The sequence below is a fragment of the Moschus berezovskii genome, chromosome 24 (assembly GCF_049115385.1).
Source record: "Moschus berezovskii isolate FMDL1 chromosome 24, NW_MosBer_1.0, whole genome shotgun sequence".
Taxonomy (NCBI): domain Eukaryota; kingdom Metazoa; phylum Chordata; class Mammalia; order Artiodactyla; family Moschidae; genus Moschus; species Moschus berezovskii.
The window spans coordinates 38,129,551-38,149,001 of NC_142483.1; the positions used below are offsets into that span (position 1 = coordinate 38,129,551).

Here is a 19,451-nt window from a genome sequence, read left to right on the forward strand (position 1 = left end):
CACACTTAGGAATGGCCCTTTAAACTTTTTTCTTTTTTTTTAATTCTAGGAGTTTATCTTCAAATTGCCCCATCCAGTCTTTGTCACAAACTCCACCTTGGACTTTTACAGGATGGTTATTCTAAGGCAAGGACCTCAGCTATGGCCACAGAACAGGAGACTAGCGGCCTCCCTTTCCCCAGCACTCCAGTCCTGTGGCGGTACAAGGTATGTCTATGTCTTAAGAACACAATGTTAATGAAAGGGACAGAGACCCATATTTCTTATAGACAAGAAGCAGACAGTACAAGTGCCAAAATACCCAGAGAAGTTAGTGGTGTACTCAAGATGGCCTCGCATCTCTGCCTTCCAGCGAGGCTCTTTGCTCTGCTCTGAGATATATGACACATCATGTAAAACTGATTCATGCTAACAATCGTGGATAGGGCATGGCTGATGGCTGTTTGCTTATTTACCAACCTGTAGATCGGCCATTCGTCATTCAGATGCGCAAAGTGGGCTGCGCTGCAAACGAGAGGATATCGCCGAACCCATATCTCAGCTCAGGATAAGAGGCTGTCAACTCACTGAAAATGTGTGAAAATAAATCTGTCTGATATATATATTTTTGATCACTTCCAGCAGGACATGATAAAACTGTCTGTGGGTTAAGTTTTATCGCAGATGGAAAGAGGAGGGTGACAGCCCCTGCGCAGGTCTGCCGAGCACGTTGGCTCTAGGTGAGGTCTCCTCTCCACTGCCCAGCAGCTCTCCTGTTCTTCCTTCGCTCTCCCCCCTCAGATCTGTCCAACTGAATCATAAACTGTCAAAGTTGGACGGGGCCTGATAGAGCATTCTCAAGGATTGTGGCCTGAAGCATATAAGCTTTGAAGGATGTTGAACCCATTAAATCTTTCTTGCATCTGGGCAATTTCAGTGTCCTTGACTTTTGTCAAACTTTCAAAGAAGCTCCCAAATAATCATATTTAAAGTTAATTTTGATGTCATATATATATATATATATATATATGTATATGTATAATAAGAGTAGACTCATGGATAGAGGGTCCACTGTTAGTCTTTGTAAGTTAAAGGTACAGGACCACAGCTGGTCCCTGGTTTCTAAGTCACTGCACTGAGTGGCCAGCCACAGTGTTATCTCACAGAGGGGACAGTGGTTACCACTGTTCAGGAATTCTCACTTTTCCTGTTCTCCTTTGGTGATAAAGACCACAGAGGTCTTTGCCCTTAGAATGGGCAAACACAGTTCTATGACAGAAACTGTGCCACAAGCTAACCCAATTCAATTCTGTTTCCTTCCTTGTGGGCACTGGGAAAACTGTAATTTCCAGCCTGCTCTGCAATTAGGTGGGCTCCTGCTACTTGGTGGGATATGAATGAAAATCATATTGACATTTCCAATGATGGCCCTTAAAGACACTCTTTATAAACATTCAGCTTTCTTCCTGTGACTCAAGACCTTGAAGGCCAGATATATAGATCAAGGGTTACAAGAAGAAGGGAGTCTGGACCGCTGAGTTCTCTGATGGAGGACCGCCCTATGGATGCACACTGGCATTTGTATGACTAGTTCAGTTCAGTTCAGTCGCTCAGTCGTGTCCAACTCCTTGTGACCCCATGAATCACAGCACGCCAGGCTTCCCTGTCCATCACCAACTCCCGGAGTTCACTCAAACTCATGTCCATCAAGTTGGTGATGCCATCCAGCCATCTCATATCTCTAGTAGCATACTGGGCACCTACTGACCTGGGGAATTCCTCATTCAGTATCCTATCATTTTGCCTTTTGATACTGTTCATGGGGTTCTCAAGGCAAGTATACTGAAGTGGTTTGCCATTCCCTTCCCCAGTAGACCATATTCTGTCAGACCTCTCCACCATGACCCACCCGTCTTGACTGGCCCCACACAGCATGGCTTAGTTTCATTGAGTTAGACAAGGCTATGGTCCATGTGAATAGATTGACTAGTTTTCTGTGATTATGATTTCAGTGTGTCTGCCCTCTGATGCCCTTTTGCAATACCTTCCATCTTATTTGGGTTTCTCTTACCTTGGTCGTGGGGTATCTCTTCACAGCTTCTAGAGGGGAAGTCTGATCGGCAGACCCACGAAGCTGTGGGGAATGCACCACAGTGCAGCCTGGGTGCCTTTAGTGACATGGTGCCCCACTCCCCTAGCACATCAATCGGTCCAAGGGAGGGCCCGTGACATAAACGGGACCAAAGAGAGGCTCTGTGGCCCCTCCTGCAGCTGTGCTTTGATAACAGACATCCTCCATAGCTGTGTGGTGCCTCACAGCAGCAAACATCTTTTCGTTCACATTACACCTCAGAAGATTAATGCTGGGTTTGGGGCTCTTCGTATCTTTTCATTCTTGGACCCAGGTCAATGGATGAGTCCTTGAGGTACGCCTGATCTAATGATAGAGGAGAAAAGCAAGAGGGCTGGCAGAAACCCATGGTGCCTCCTGAAGCTATAAAGTTTACGTTGGTATCTGACACACACTGTTTACTTTCATCTCAGTGACCAAAGCACGTCAGATGACAGAACCAAAGCCAATTAGGTGGGATGCATGCCTGTCCCATGGGAGGGCTGGTAAGTCACATGGCAATGGTCAGGGAGGTACAATTCTCTTAGAGGGATGGGGGAATAATTATTTTGAATAATAACATAAATGTTATACCTTTGATTGGTATATAAATGTTGGGGGACAGAAGTTACATTCTGTCTGTAATCTACAGCTATAACTGCTAACATCCATGTCTGACACCCTGTGGACGAGGCCCGTCAAAGGTTCAGTTCAGTTGCGCAGTCATGGAAGATGCTAGGTTCAACCCTCAAAAGAAGAAGGCAGGAAGGGGATGCCAGGTGCATCAAGTCACCCTACTGACTCAGAATCCCCAGTGCAGGTCCTGAGACCCCAGGCTCCACAGCGCATCCTTTGGTTCTACGAGTCACCCACCACACCAATCGGCAGAGCCGACCACCCTCTGCTTTACTCTGTATTTTTGCCTCAGCTACTCTAGAATTCCTGCCACTTGTAACTAAGAGAATCCTAGGCTATGTAATTTATTATATAATACATAGTATCACAGGATACATATTGTGTAATGTATATCTGCCTTGTGGAATTTGAGTTGAGAGAATCAAATAAGGTTAGGGTCAAATCCACTCCGTACTTTTCTAGTTATATGATCTTGGGCAACTTCATGCCTCAGTTTCCCCATCTGTAAAATGGGGCAGCCATCTCTAGCTCAGAAATGCAGGCTAACCTGTCCCTTTCTCAGCCTTTCCCATTTCCGCTCCATTGGTCCAGCTACTTGGGTTGAAAGCTCTGGAGAGTTTCTTGGCTTTTCTTTCTTTCTTATTATACATGTTCCACATTCACTGCATTGACAACCATTCTGAGACCTCAACCACTTCTCGCCACTCTGACCACCAGAGTCCAAGCCATCAGCTCTTCAGACCCTGGCCTCCTCCACTTTCTCTCCTGTGGTTTGTGACACAACAGGAGGAGTGAATCTTGTGAAACACAACTCACCTCACGGCACTCTCCTGCTCAGTGGCCCTCGCCTCACTCAGGGAAATGCAAACTTCTAGCCCCGACACATCACACGTGGCCAGGCTGCTCCCTCCCTTCCTGCCTGCATCCTGCTGCTTCCTCCCGCAGTCCGCTCTGAGCACGCCTCCCTCCATGCTGATCCTGGGGAACACTCAGCAGGCTTCTGCCTCAGGGCCTTTGCACTTCCAGCCCCTGGGCTTGCATCACTCTTTCCAGCATGTTTAGTCCTTCCTTCCTTCCAACCTTTGCTTAAGAATGACCTCATCCTGCAGGCCTTCCCGGATACCTTCATGTAAAACAACAGACTTTCCCTCTCCCTGTCTGGGCTTTGTTCATCTTCATCAGAGCACAGGTAACCACCTGACATATATTTATTAGTTTATTTCAGTAAGCTTTCAGAAAGAGCAGAGACTGCTTTGTTAAATGTTTTATCTCCATATTTCAAAACATCATATGTGCTTGGTAAATGTCATGAATATATAAATGAATACAACTGATTGAGAGATTAACTTAAAGCGCATAATACCTGTAAAGTGTACAGTGTGAGAATGAGCACACAGTAGGGCATCAAACCATTTCTGTGATCTCGAGGTATTCGGATGCTATCTTCACGGTCCTTGAAATAACAGAGGCCGACGTGGGAGAGTTTGGGAGCAAGGCCCCTTTCGAAGCCCTCGACACCACATGTCATGAGCACGTCTCTGAAGCTGGCCAGACTGGCCCTGAGCTCCGAACAGCTGGCCTTCAGGGAGGAGAACCCAAGAGTGCCGCCCTCCTGTCCCCAGTGACATCCGGCCTCCACCTTCCCTAGCAAGACCTCTCTGGCCACAAGTAATGAAAATCTCAGGCGGAGACACACCAGGAAGAGGATGATTAAATTCTAAATGGATGGCCGAAAATAGACAGAAATCCCCCGTGTCTACCTGGTTGAGGCAACAGGCAAAGCAACTGTAGCACGTAGGTGAGGGTAGACCCGGATCTGTGAGCAGGCATTGTGGTAAGAATTACCACCAGGGACGCTGAGGCTGGCTGCACCCAGGGGTGATGGGGAAGTCCTCATTCTGGAGCCCACAGGCCTCAGAGAGACTAACTCTGTCCCCCCACCATCCAGAACAACTGTGTAACTCCAGTGGCCCTAGTTTGCACACATTCTGGGATTCCATCGGAGCTGTGTACAGAAAGAGCAAGGGGTCTACGCGGCAGCTTCATCAGAGAGTCCATTATATGTCCCCGCACACAGAGCGCCTATTGCACGTTCTCTGATGACCACACAGGGATCCTGTTAACACAGAGCAGCTTTATGCTAGCAGCAAGCCCACGGAAGAGCTGGAGGAGCCATTTACTGGCTGGCAGCAGCCACCACAGAGGGAAAACCGTGGTCACGTTCCTCTGATCCACTTTTCCCTCTCCCCAACTCAGCCCTTCCTCTCGCACCCTCTGGGGTGGGGCGGGGGCTTCTTTTGTCTGTATCTGTATCCTCACATGGCCTCCTCTCTCTGACTCCCACCCTTCTCCCCTCACGTCACCTTTTTCTCTCTCTGCCTCTCTCATTGCAGTGTCCCTAACATTCATTGGGCCCTGGCACGGGCACTGGGGCTGTGATGAAGATGACCAGGGACTGCTCGCTGTGCTCACGGAGTGTGCGGTCCACTGCTGAGTGTGTGTCTCCCAGGGAACAGGAGAGGGAGCAGGAGAGTCAAAGGGGAGTCAGGAAGCTTTCTGCAAAGGCATGTGATGGAAGGATTTGGACGTGAGGAGACGGGGTGAGAAGAGCCTTTGAGCTGGAAGGGAGGTCACCGCTAGCGGCCAGAGAGGATGTAGATTTATCTTTGTCTAATAGCTAACATTTCCGGTATGCCTACCTTATGTCAAACACGACGTTAAGTCCACGACACAGACTATTTCATTTAATCTTCATTTAAGCCTAAGAGGAATGAGCCCCTTTACAGAGAGAGACTGAGGCTAACAGAAAAGGAATAATCTCCATCAAAGCCCCATGGACAAATTCTAATTTCTAGAATCAGAAATTAAACCCAGACCCATACCCCTCGGTCTACTACCTTCCGAGTGGAGTAGAAGGAAATCTGTTTAAAACACAGACGCAAAAGCCAGATGGTGAAGGACCCTGGATGCCAGAAGGAGTTTCAGATTTCCTTAGACAGTAATGGTTAGGAGTGGGGAAGAGTCTGAAAAGGGTTGAACAAAGCATTAATAAGCTCTCTCATTTAACCTTTGTCTTACAGCCTGTAACTAGGCAAACAACACAAATTATTCTCCCTCATCACGGCGAACCATCTCCTGTACCTTTCTTAATTGTACAGATCACTCAAGATAAAGGTAATTTTTATCACAGCTGTTTCATCTCTATTTCACCCTCCTTCCAAGTGTCGTTATACTGTTTGATGGTATTGCATGGTATTTTAATACAGCTAGTTGCAACAGGATCCCAGAAATACATATTAAATCAGTGTTGGTCACAGCAGACCTTTTGGTAGTGGTTTTTTCCCTAGTGCATTACTTAGTAATAACAAAACTTTCTGGCCCAGAAAATGTGAACTAATTATCATGTACATAGTTAAATGGTAAGCGCATTCTCAAATTGGGATTTTAAACTTTTTCAGAAGAGTCCCCAGGAATTTCATTTTCTTTAAAAATGTGCTTATTACTTATTCATTAAGCAGATTTCTCTTGAAGTAGATAATATAATCTCTCGAGTGTAAGTTTCATTACCTTTCCTCAAGGTTAACAGATGAGGTCAGATATAAACATGCCAAAGAGCTTTTACCTCTCTTGTACGGCCATTACCTGGATGGTTACTGACTGCATTTAAAAATATTCCACTAGAGCTTTGATTAGGGTCTTGGCTGCTAAGTTCCTCACAGTAGCTCCCAAAGCAGAATGTTAAATAAATGACCACACTGTCTCTTGGGAATTGGGACCTGCTATCAACAGTTTCACACATTTTAGAAATTTCTTTACTTAAGAAGAGAAAAAAATATAATAGCTGAGAAAGAAGAAGCTAAAGGCAAAGGAGAAAAGGAAAGATATACTCATTTGAATGCAGAGTTCCAAAGAATAGCAGGGAGAGATAAGAAAGCTGGCCTCAGTGATCAATGCAAAGAAATAGAGGAAAACAATAGAATGGGAAAGACTAGAAATCTCTTCAAGAAATCAGTCCTGAATATTTACTGGAAGGACTGATGCTGAAGCTGAAACTCCAATACTTTGGCCACCTGATATGAAAACCTGACTCACTGGAAAAGACCCTGATGCTGGGAAAGATTGAAGGCAGGAGGAAAAGGGAACAACAGAGGATAAGATGTTTGGATGGCATCACCGACTCAATGGACATGAGTTTGAGCAAGCTCTGGGAACTGGTGATGGACGGGGAGGCCTGGCATGCTGCAGTCCATGGGGTTCCAAAGAGTCACATGATTGAGTGACTGAACTGAACTGTTTGAACTGAGGAAGAGAAAAGAGGCATTAGCCTACTCTCAGCAAGCCAAACAGGCAAGAATATATGTGGGGAAAGACAGTTTATTCAATAAGCGGTACTGAGAAAACGGAACAGCCACATGCCTAAGAATGAAAGTGAACCCCTGTCTTACACTGTACAAAACAACTAAGTCAAGATGGATTAAACATGTGAATGGAAAACCTGAAACTGTGACACTTCTGGAACAAAAAGCGGACAGAAAGCTCTCTGACCAGCCTTAGATCGGAATCCAAAGGCAATGGCAGGACTTTGCTGGTGGCACAGTGGATAAAAATCTGCCAGCCAATGCAGGGGGCGAGTTCAACCCCTGATCCAGGAAGATCTCACATGCCATGAAGCAGCTAAGCCTGTGCACCAAGACTCCTGAAGTCTGTAAGCCTAAAGCCCACGCTCTGCAACAAGGGAAGCCACTTCAGTGAGAAGCCCTCACATTGCAACAAGGTGAAGCCCGTACCCATATCTCAACTACAGAAAGCCCGCCTGCAGCAAGGGAGCCCCGGTCCAGTCAAAAATAAAAAAAAGTTTTCTAAAAAGGGCAATGACAACAAAAGCTAAAATAAACACACGAAACTACAGAGCATTTGCACAACAAAGAAAACCATCAACAAACGAAAAGTCAACCTACTGCACAGGAGGAGACATCTGTTAACTTTACACCAATAAGAAGTTAACCTCTGATATAGAAATAACTTATGCAACTCAGTTAACAAAATGAAAAACAAAAAACCAAAGAGTCTGACTTTAAAATAGGCAGAGTATCTAAATACACATTTCTCCAACGAAGAAAAACATTTGATCAACAGGTAAATGTAAAGATGTTATTACCATTAACCACTGGTGATGGTTTAGTCACTATACTATGTCATGTCCGACTCTTGTGACTCTATGGACTGTAGGCCACCAGGCTGCTCTGTCCATAGGATTCTCCAGACAAGAATACTGGAGTGGGTTGCCATTTCCTTCTCCAGGGGATCTTCCTGACCCAGGGATTGAACCCAGGTCTCCTGTACTGCAGGCATACTTTTTACCAACTGAGCTACCAGGGAAGCCCAAAACACTTGAGTATTAACAAACTAATTTCAACCTAAGTTACCACTGGAAAAGGTCAGTTTTCATTCTAATCCCAAAGAAAGGCAATGCCAAAGAATGCTCAAACTACTGCACAATTGCACTCATCTCACAAGCTAGTAAAGTAATGCTCAAAATTCTCCAAGCCAGGCTTCAACAGTACATGAACCGTGAACTTCCAGATGTTCAAGCTGGTTTTAGAAAAGTCAGAGGAACCAGAGATCAAATTGCCACATCCGTTGGATCATCAAAAAAGCAAGAGAGTTCCAGAAAAACATCTACGTCTGCTTTATTGACTACGTCAATGCCTCTGACTGTGTGGATCACAACAAACTGGAAAATTCTGAAAGAGATGGGAATACCAGACCACCTGACCTGCTTCCTGAGAAATCTGTATGCAGGTCAAGAAACAACAGTTAGAATTGGACATGAAACAACAGACTGGTTCCAAATTGGGGAATGAGTATGTCAAGCCTGTATATTGTCACACTGCTTATTTAACTTATATGCAGTGTACATCATGAGAAATGCCGGGCTGGATGAAGCAAAAGCTGCAATCAAGATTGCTGGGAGAAATAGCAATAACCTCAGATATGCAGATGACACCACCCTTATGGCAGAAAGAGAAGAGGAAATAAAGAACCTCTTGATGAAAGTGAAAGAGGAGAGTGGAAAAAGTTGGCTTAAAACTCAGCTTTCAAAAAAACTAAGACCACAGCATCCGGTCCCATCATTTCATGGCAAACAGATGGGGAAACAACAGAAACAGTGTCAGACTTTATTTTTTGGGGCTCCAAAATCACTGCAGATGGTGATTGCAGCCATGAAATTAAAAGGCGCTTGCTCCTTGGGAGAAAAGCTATGGCCAACCTAGACAGCATATTAAAAAGCAGAGACATTACTTTGCCAACAAAGGTCCGCCTATTCAAAGCTATGTTTTATCCAGTGGTCATGTATGGTTGTGAGAGTTGGACTGTGAAGAAAGCTGAGCACCAAAGAATTGACGCTTTTGAACTGTGGTGTTGGAGAAGACTCTTGAGAGTCCCTTGGACAGCATGGAGATCCAACCAGTCCATCCTAAAGGCAATCAGTCCTGAATATTCATTGGAAGGATTGATACTGAGGCTGAAACTCCAATACTTTGGCCACCTAATGCAAAGAGCTGACTCACTGGAAAAGACCCTGATGCTGGGAAAGATTGAAGGTGGGAGGATAAGGGGACGACAGAGGATGAGATGGTTGGATGGCATCACTGACTCAATGGACATAGTTTGAGTAAACTCCGGGAGTTGGTGATGGACAGGGAGGCCTGGCATGGTGCAGTCCATGGGGTCACAAAGAGTTAGACCTGACTGAGCTACGGGACTGAACTGAACATACCTGCACTGTGTGTGGTATGGGTGTAACAAAGATGTCAAAGACGGAGTTTCTGCCTAAAGGCGTCTGATCCTCACTGGGAAATGCAAGAAAAACGACGATAAGATGGGCCTCACACCTCACAGACTCGCTGTCATGGCTATTAAAAGACAAGACCCAGGAAGCAAAGAAAATATTTCTGCACGGTTGGTGGGACTTCAAATTGGTGCAGCCAATATGGAAAACGGTAATGATGTTCCAAAAAAATTAAAAACAAAAACACCATACAATCTAAAAAATTCCAGTTCTGGGTACTTATCTGAAGAAAACAGAAACACTAATTAAAATAGAAACATGCACAGCAACTCTCATCGCAGCAGTATTTACTCTAGTCATGCCATGGAAGCAACAAAAATGCCCATTATTGGATAAAGGAAATATATATATGACTCAGTCATGAAAAAGAATGAAATAAAGTCATTTCCAGCAACATGGAAGGACCTGGCAATGATCATACTAAGTGCATGGAATCGCACAAAGACATATCACTATATTACTTATGGGCAGAATCTATAAATCAAATAAGTATAAATGAGCTCATTTACAAAACAGAAACAGATGCACAGACTTAAAAAAAAAACTTGTTTCAACCAACAGGGAAGCTTGGGGAGGTGAGAGGAATAATTTAGGAGGTTTGGATTAGTATATTCACAGTACGTACACAAGAGATAATTAATCACGACCTACAGTATAGTACCGGGAGTCCTACTCAATGCTCTGTAATAACCTATCAGGGAAAAGAATCAGAATAAGTGTGTGTGTGTGTGTGTGTGTGTGTCTGTGTGTATATATATATATACATGTATATGTATGTGTGTGCTTCTGTGTGTATGTATATATGTGTGTGTGTGTGTATCAAAATAACTGAATCAGGTGGCCATACACCCAAAAAAGAAGACAGTGAAAATCAATGATATAAATGATATAAATTAAAAAAAAGAAAAGAACTGCTAGTGGTAATCCCCTCAGGCCTGGGTGACCTGGGCTGCTGTCACCTTTCTGGAGCCTGTCTGGCCTGGGTCTGAAGGCTGGAGTACTATAGAGCTAGGCAAAATGTGAGGGTGTGCCAGCAAATGACTGCCCCCTTGAAACTGGAGTACCTGGTCCATTCTGGATGGGACCCCAGTCTCCAAGTCCAGGTGGTACCTCATAAATGTCAACCAATCCTAGGACACTCAAGAGACAATGGAGCCACTGGGCTAAAAAAGTTCTGAAAAGTCACCGGGTCTCAACTTCTTCCAGAGATGGGGTCCACATTGGACCCCTCGTTGTCCCCCACCTAAGTACAAGAGGATCATCTGCAACCCACTTTGGCTAGGGTTTGGGTTTTGTTTGCCAGATGCAGTGTAAGGGGGAGAAGTAATGAGCCTGGCTCTGGCATATTCCATCTATCCTACAACCCAGCAACAGGAGTTAACTCTGGGGCTCTGGTTGCTGAAGGAACTGGAGCGGGGCATGAAGCAGTGCTGCCACCTTGTGGACATTTCCTTTAACTACAACTTGTAAACCACCGCCTAGTGAAAGTCACTCAGTCGTGCCCGACTCTTTGCGACCCCATGGGCTACACAGTCTGTGGAATTCTCCAGGCCAGAATACTGGGGTGGGTATTCCCTTCTCCAGGGAATCTTCCCAACTCGCGGAGAGAACCCAGGTCTCCTGCATTGCAGCCGGATTCTTTACCAGCCAAGTTCCAAGGGAAGTCTACCACGTAGGGGCACTTCAAATTCACAAGACCTGAGGGGTTGTAAAGGACACCTGCCCTCCAGCGATAAGAATCCATGGAAAGAGGAGTCTGGCAGGCTACAGCCCATGCATGGCAAAGAGTCGGACACAACTGGAGACACGGCATGCACACATGCACCATAAACAAAACCAAGGCGGCTCCTTAAAACACTAGAAATGGAACTACCACATGATCCAGTCATCTCATCTCAAACATGCATGCAGAGAGAAACTACAGTTTGAAAGACACATGGATCCCAACGTTCACTGCACCACGGTTTACATGAGCCAAGACATGGAAGCAACCAAAATGTACATCGTCAGATCAACGGATAAACAAGATGTGGTATATCTATACACACAATGGAATATGACTCAGCCATAAAAATGAATGAAATAATGCCTTTTGCAGCAACATGAATGCATCTGGCAAGGATAAGAGCATAAGGTCAGATAGACAAAGACATATAACCTATGCTATCACTTATGAGTAGAATTTATAAATCAAATTTGTATAAATGAATTCCTTTTGAATTCATTCATTCAAAACAGAAACAGACCCCCAGAAATAGAAAACAAACTCGCTTTTACAAAAGGACAAGGTGAGACAGTGGGGGGAATAGTTTATGAGATTTGGATTGACACAGTATATACACACAGTACAGAGTCAACGAGGACCAACAGCATAGCATTTGGAGCTCTATACTCAATAGACTGTAATAAGCAACCCAGAAAAATAATCAAAAGAAAGCTAGATAAATGTGCATGTATAACAGAATCAGGTGGCTGTATCCCCAAACAAAGAGGACAGTGAAAATCATTGCTATTCCAGAATTCAACAAAACTTAATTTTAAAAAGTGAGGAAAGAAATTTCAACAGGATTCCCCGCACGCGTAGATGACCTGAGCTGCTGTCACATTGCTGGTGCATGTGAAGCCCTGGGTCCCAAGGCTGGAGTGGTGTGGAGCTGGGGAACTGGTGAGGGTGTGCCAGCAAAGGACGGGTCCCTGGACCTGGAGGGCCCGGGTGACTGTGGATGGGCCCCAATCTCTAGATCCACGTGGCACCACATAGATGACAAGCAATCCTTGGGCACCAAAAAGAAGGTGGACCCTCTGGGATAAAAGCTCTGAGAAGTCACCTGGTCTCCTACTCTCCCAGAGGTGAGGTTCCCACCTGTTCTCTCCTTTCTCCATGTCACTCCAAGTAAGTACAAGAGCACCGTCAAAATCCCAGTTTGGCTAGGACTTGGAATTTGTCTGTCGACTTTAGTGTAATGGGTATAAAGTAATGAGCTCCTCTGGCATATTCCATCTAGTCTACAACCCAGGATCAGGACGTAAGCTAGGGCTCCGGTCGCCAAAGGAACCAGGGCATGAAGCAGTGCTGCCTCTTTGTGGACATTCCCTGTAACTACAAGTTGAAATCCACGGCCTAGGGGCACTTCAAATGGCAAGACCTGAGGGGCTCCGGGAGTTGGTGATGGACAGGGAGGCCTGGCGTGCTGCAGTCCATGGGGTCGCAAAGAGTCGGACACGAATGAGCGACTGAACTGAACTGAACTGAACTGAGGGGCTGTAAAGGACATCTGCCCTCCAGCGATGTCCTGGAGTAGGCAGTGGAAAAGCAGTTTAAACCAGGGTGGATCTTGGAAAAAAACAATCTCAAAGTAGTTGAAAACGCACTGTTTCTAAGTATCTCTCCGTTTCTCAGTCTTTTTTGGAAAGCACATGAAAGGATACTCCACATCGCTAATTATTCAAGAACTGCAAATTAAAACTAACACTACAACCAGGATTCACCTCACACCAGTCAGAATGGCCATCCTCAAAAAGCCTCGATGCCCTACATGCAGGACAGGGCATGGAGAAATGGGAACCCTTCTGCACTGTTTAGGACCTCCCTGGTGACTCAGATGGTAAAGCATCTGCCTACAATGCGGGAGACCTGGGTAATGAAATTGCTCACAGCCGTGATGGAGCACAGCATGGGTGCCACTTAAAACACTGAAAATAGAGCTACCACATGATCTCGTCATCTCACTCATAAACCTCATTGCAGATAGAATCCGTAATTTGAAAAGACACATGCACCTCAATGTTCTCTGCACCAAGGTTTATGCTAGCCAAGACACAGAAGCAACCAAACTGTGCATCATTAGATTGCTGGATAAAGAAGAGGTGATTATCTACATACACAATGGAGTATGACTCAGCCCAAGAAAGTGATGAATCATGCCTTTTCCAGCAACATGGATGCACCTGGTGGGGATCACAGTAAGTTCATGAAGTCAGACAGGTCAAGACATAAGATTTATGGTATCATATGCATAGAAGCTGTAAATCAAATCAGTATAAATGAACTCATTGACAAAAGAAAAACAGTCTCATAGACTTAGAAAATAAAGCTTTTTTTTTTTTTTTTTTCTTAGAGAAAGGACAATGTGGGATGGTGGGAGGAATAGTTTAGAAGGTTTGGATTAACATATACACAGTATATACGCACAATACGTAATCAAAGAGGACAGAATGTACAGCACATAGAATCCTACTCAACAATCTGTAATAAGCCATCTGCACAAAGAAGCATAAAAAGAACTGATAAATGTATATGTATTACTGAATCAGGTAGCTATATACCCAGAACAAAGAGGATAGTGAAAATCAATGCTATTCCAGTATAACAATAAAAATTAAATTTAAAAAGAAAGGAAAAGGAAATAAATCCCAATGTTCCCCAAATGCGTAGGTGACCTGGGCTGCTGTCACAATGCCGGTGCATGTGAAGCCCTGGGTCCCAAGGCTGGAGTGGTGTGGAGCTAGGGAACTGGCGAGGGTGCGCCAGCAAAGGACGGGTCCCTGGACCTGGAGGACCCAGGCCACTGTGGATGGGCCCCGATCTCTGGGTGCAGGTGGTACTTCATAGATGACAACTGATCCTCGGGCACTCAGAAGAAGGTGACCCTCTGGGATAAAAGCTCTGAAAAGTCACCTGGTCTCCTACTCTCCCAGTGTTGAGGTTCCCACCCACTGTCTGCTTCCTCCTTGTTGCCCCAGCTAAGCACTATAGCACCGTCAGCATCCCAGTTTGGCCAGGGCTTGGGATTTGTCTTTGGGGTGCAGAGTAATGGGGAAGAAGAAACTAGACACCAGCTCTGGCACATTACATTTTATGCTACAAGTCAGCAGCAGGACTTACTCTGGTTACCTGAGGAACCTGAGTGGGGCATAAAGCAGTGCTGCCGCCTTGTGGACATTTTCTGTAACAACACCTTGAAAACCTCTGCAGAAGGGTGCTTCAAATTCACAGGGAACCGGAGTTCTAGAGACACCTGCCCTCAAGCAGTCTCCTAGGGTGGGCAATCAAAAAGCAATTTAACCTGGGTGAATCTTCAAGAGTACAACCTCAACAGATAGGCTCTTAGTCTCTGTTTCTCTCTCAATTTCTCTTTTTTTGGAAAGCATTTGGAAAGATGCTCCTAATTTGTGTTTATTCATGAATCTCAAGTGAAAACTACACTAGACCACTCATAAGGGGCATCCTCAGAAACCCTACAAGCTGTGAATGTGGGAGAGGGATGGAGAAGAGGGGACCCTCCTTTTCTGTTTCTGGGAATGTAAACTGGTAACAGCCAGTATGGAGGTTCCTTATTACACTAAAAATAGAACTATCACACAATCCACCCATCTCATTCCTGAGTCTGGCTGTAGAGAGAAACCATAGATCAAAACTACACACGCGCCCAATGCCCTCTGTGGCCCTATTTACCCTCCCAAGACATGGAAATAACCACAGGGTTCATCATCGGATGGATGGATAGACTGGTAACCACTATCATGAGACTCTCTTTTGACTTCTCTCATTAAAAATAAGCATTGAATGGCTTTAAATAAGGTCAAAAGTTGAACTGCCCATACTTACCAAGCATTTCTTTTAACTGAGGCATCTAGATAAGAACATTTATTATTTTCCCTTCTGTTCTTCCTGTTTCTTTCTTCCCGAAAATACTTAGCAACTACTAGGCACAAGCATTACTCCAGATGCTTGGGAAGCAATAACCAATAAGAAGTGCCCCTCCTTTCAAGTCACGGGCTACACTGGAAGTCAAACAAGACGCCATTCATTCACACGTTCTCCAAACCGTTACCCACTGAGAGCCTGCTACGCATGCCCTGCACAGCAATGGCCCCAAAACACTCAGTTACCCAGGGATGGAAGTGAATGCTGAGGTGACCTGGGTCAAAAATACAAGGATAGTGAATGGCCATGTTCTCAATTTCCTCTACCTGCATATTGCATGTAAATAATGATAATAAGCTTTTGTAGGCAAACAGAAAGAGAAAATGTGGTATATTTATACATACACACACACACACAATGGAGTGTGACTCAGCCATATAGAAGAATGAAACCATGCCTTTTCCAGCAACATAGATGGCATGGTGATAACCGCAGTGAGGGAGTGAAGTCAGACAAAGAAGGACAAAAAGCCTATGATATCACCTACGGGTTGAATCTAAAAATCAAATTGACACAAATGAACTCATTTACAAAATAGAAGCAGATTCAGAGACATAGAAAACTAACTGGGAATGGTGGGGCGGGGTAGGAGGAGGGAGAGAGAAATTAGACCGTTGGGGAGTTAGACCATAAAGAAGGCTGGGGTCCGAAGAATTGATGGTTTCAAATTGTGGTGCTGGGGAAGACTCCTGAGAGTCCCTTGGACAGCAAGGAGATCAAACCAGTCAGTCCTAAAAGAAATCAACCCTAGATAGTCATTGGAAGGACTGAGGCTGAAACTGAAGCTCCAATACTTTGGCCACCTGATGCAAAGAGCTGGCTCACTGGAAAAGACCCTGATGGTGGGAAAGACTGAGGGCAGGAGAACAAGGGGGCAACAGAGGAGGGGACGGTGGGATGGCATCATCAGCTCCATGGACGTGGGTCTGCGCAAACGCCAGGAGACAGTGAAGGACAGGGAAGCCTGGCATGCTGCAGTCTATGGGGTCACACAGAGGTGGACATGACTTAGAGACTGAATAACATTAACATACATGGTAATACACACAAAACAGGTAATCAACAAGCAACTACTACAGAGCACAGGTAACCCTACTCAGTTCAGTTCAGTTCAGTCGCTCAGTCGTGCCCGACTCTCCGCGACCCCATGAATCACAGCACGCCAGGCCTCCCTGTCCAGCACCAACTCCCGGAGTTCACTCAAACTCATGTCCACAGAGTCGGTGATGTCATCCAGCCATCTAATTCTCGGTTGTCCCCTTCTCCTCCCGCCCCTAACCCTTCCCAGCATCAGAGTCTTTTCCAGTGAGTCAACTCGTCGCATGAGGTGGCCAAAGTATTGCAGTTTCAGCTTTAGCATCAGTCCTTCCAATGAACACCCAGGATCGATCTCCCTTAGAATGGACTGGTTGGATCTCCTTGCGGTACAAGGGACTCTCAAGACTCTTCTCCAACACCACAGTTCAAAAGCATCAATTCTTCGGCGATCAGCTTTCTTCACAGTCCAACTCTCACATCCATACATGACCATGGGATAAACCATAGCCTTGACTAGACGGACCTTTGTTGGCAAAGTAATGTCTCTGCTTTTTAATATATTATCAAGGTTGATCATAACTTTCCTTCCAAGGAGTAAGCGTCTTTTAATTTCATGGCTGCAATCAGCATCTGCAGTGATTTTGGAGCCCAAAAAAATAAAGTCTGACACTGTTTCCACTGTTTCCCCATCTATTTCCCATAAAGTGATGGGACCAGATGCCATGATCTTTGTTTTCTGAATGTTGAGCTTCAAGTCAACCTTTTCACTCTCCTCTTTCACTTTCATCAAGAGGCTTTTGAGTTCCTCTTCACTTTCTGCCATAAGGGTAGTGTCATCTGCATATCTGAGGTTATTGATATTTCTCCCAGCAATCTTGATTCCAGCTTGTGCTTCTTCCAGCCCAGCGTTCTTCATGATGTACTCTGCATATAAGTTAAATAAGCAAGGTGACAATATACAGCCTTGACGCACTCCCTTTCCTATTTCCTATTATTTCCTATAGGTAATAATCTATAAGGGGAAAGAATCCAAAGAAAAATAGATATGTATACCTGTACAATGGAATCAGGTCGCTGCACATCCAAAAGAGATATGATATTGTCAATCAACCGTATTCCATCATATACATAATGGACTATCACTCAGCCATAACAGAGAGTTTAAGAACATACTCATATGTTGAGTATAAGAATGGGTGAATATAAGAGTGTAAGAATGCGCCTTTTTCTGAATATTTTCTAAGCGAAATGCAGTGTGTCAGAGAAATACAAAAATTGTGCGGTTTCACTTTTATACAGACTCTAAAAAACAAAACAAATGAACAAGCAAAGCAAAATTCACAGATGTGGAGAGCAGAGTGGGGGCTGCCAGAGGGGAGAAGGGTTGCGGGGTGGGTGAGATGAGTGAAGGGGATGAAAGGTACAAACTCCCAGTCACGTAAAAAGTAAGTAATGGGGATGTAATTACAGACAGCATGGTGACTGCAGTCAGTAATACTGCCTTCTAAATTTGAAAGCAAAAATTTTCTAACTTCATATGGTGATTGACTGGTAACCAGACTTACTGTGGTAATACTTTTACTAGGTATACAAAAGTCCAATGATTATATTGTATATTTAAAACTAATACAATATTGTATGTCAATTATAGTTCAGTTAAGAAAAAAGGTAAGCAAGCAAATGTTTCCATTTAAGTTGAAATCAGTTTAAGATAGCACAAGTCTTCTTTAAGATCATCTTATAAAAAGAGGAGGGAAGGAAGTAAAAAAAAAAGTGTAAAGGAAGTAAAAAAAAAAAAAAATTAAATCCAGGATGATCTGAAAAATCCAGAGATACTTAGGCCTTCTCATCCTCTTTTGATGTCAATTTCTGGTAGAAATCAAACTTGTCTGGAAAAGGAATGGGACTGGGCATAAAAAATCTCATAGTCATATATCCAGTATCCAAAAAAACTTTCGGTTTTAAGATCTGCAGTATACATTTTCAAACATCAGTGGAGTATCTCCAGGGACAAGTGTCCTTGGTCCGTAAAACATACACCTGCTCTTCCTCTGCATTGATTTTGTGTGTTCATTCATACTTTTCATGCCCACAACATGAACACTGTGATGTTTAACTTTATTTGTCTACTTGACTGGGCCACAGGATGTCCAGATAGTTGGTTAAACACAATTTCTGTGTGTGTCTGTGAGGGCGTTCCCGGTGAGATTAGCATTTGAATTGATGTCCTGAGTAAACCATATGGCTCTCCCCACTGTGGGGGTGGGGGCAGGGGGCAGTCTGTTAAGGGACTGAATAGAACAAAAAGGCAGAAGAAGTTTGAATTAGCTCTGCCTGACTGCTTGAGCTGTAACATTAATCTTCTCCTGCCCTTCATGCTCCCAATTCTCAAGTCTTCAGAGCTGGACTGGAAAATACACCACCAGTCCCCATCTCTTGGTCAACACCAGGTTTCCCGGGTCTCCACGTTACAGATGGCAGCCTCCATAATCACAGGAACTGCCTTATAACAAATCATATACACACATATGGACACATACATATATGTATATACACGTACGTGGTGACAGTGGTAAAGAACTCACCTGCCAGTGTGTGAGACTCAAGAGATGTGGGTTCGATCCTGGGGACGGGAGGATCCCCTGGAGGAGGGCATGGCAACCCACTCCAGTATTCTTGCCTAGAGAATCCCATGGACAGAGATGCCTGAAGGACTGCAGTCCAAAAGGCTGCACAGAGTCTGACACAACTGATGCGACTTAGCACGCATGCATATGTATATGTGTGTGTGTATATATACTCAAATATATAGTAAAGATACTGCTTCTCTTGAGAACCGTAATACAAACTTTAAAAAAGGTGGAACAATAGGTTACATCAGAGAGTGCCAACTCAAGTGTCGACAGGAGTCCTGGGGAAACAATTGAGGGTAAGAAGCCTCCCTGCCATTTTCGCTGAGACATCCAGCTCTCTCTGCCTTTTCCATTCTCCCTCATTCTCTAGGGATGCAGATACATGAAGAAGTTCATCTCAGCTTCAGTGGAAGAAAATACAAACACAAAACAAATACAAAATAGAAATGCAAATTTCGTGCAAATACAAAATAGAAACTGACATTTTGACTTGAC

The 19,451-nt window shown here is 44.5% G+C and overlaps 1 long non-coding RNA gene across 3 annotated transcripts in view; it reads left to right on the forward strand.

Annotated features, from left to right (window-relative positions):
- The window catches only part of LOC148774034 (uncharacterized), a 72,647-nt gene that overhangs the window by 35,337 nt on the left and 17,859 nt on the right, over positions 1–19,451 (forward strand). Inside the window, exons 2-3 of one of the 3 annotated variants that reach the window (XR_016036154.1) lie at positions 50–207; positions 2,524–2,611. This is a non-coding gene — a long non-coding RNA (uncharacterized LOC148774034). Of the gene's footprint in view, positions 1–49; positions 208–621; positions 713–2,523; positions 2,612–19,451 lie in introns of those variants that run through there. The other 2 variants (XR_016036155.1, XR_016036156.1) reach the window with 2 other exon arrangements.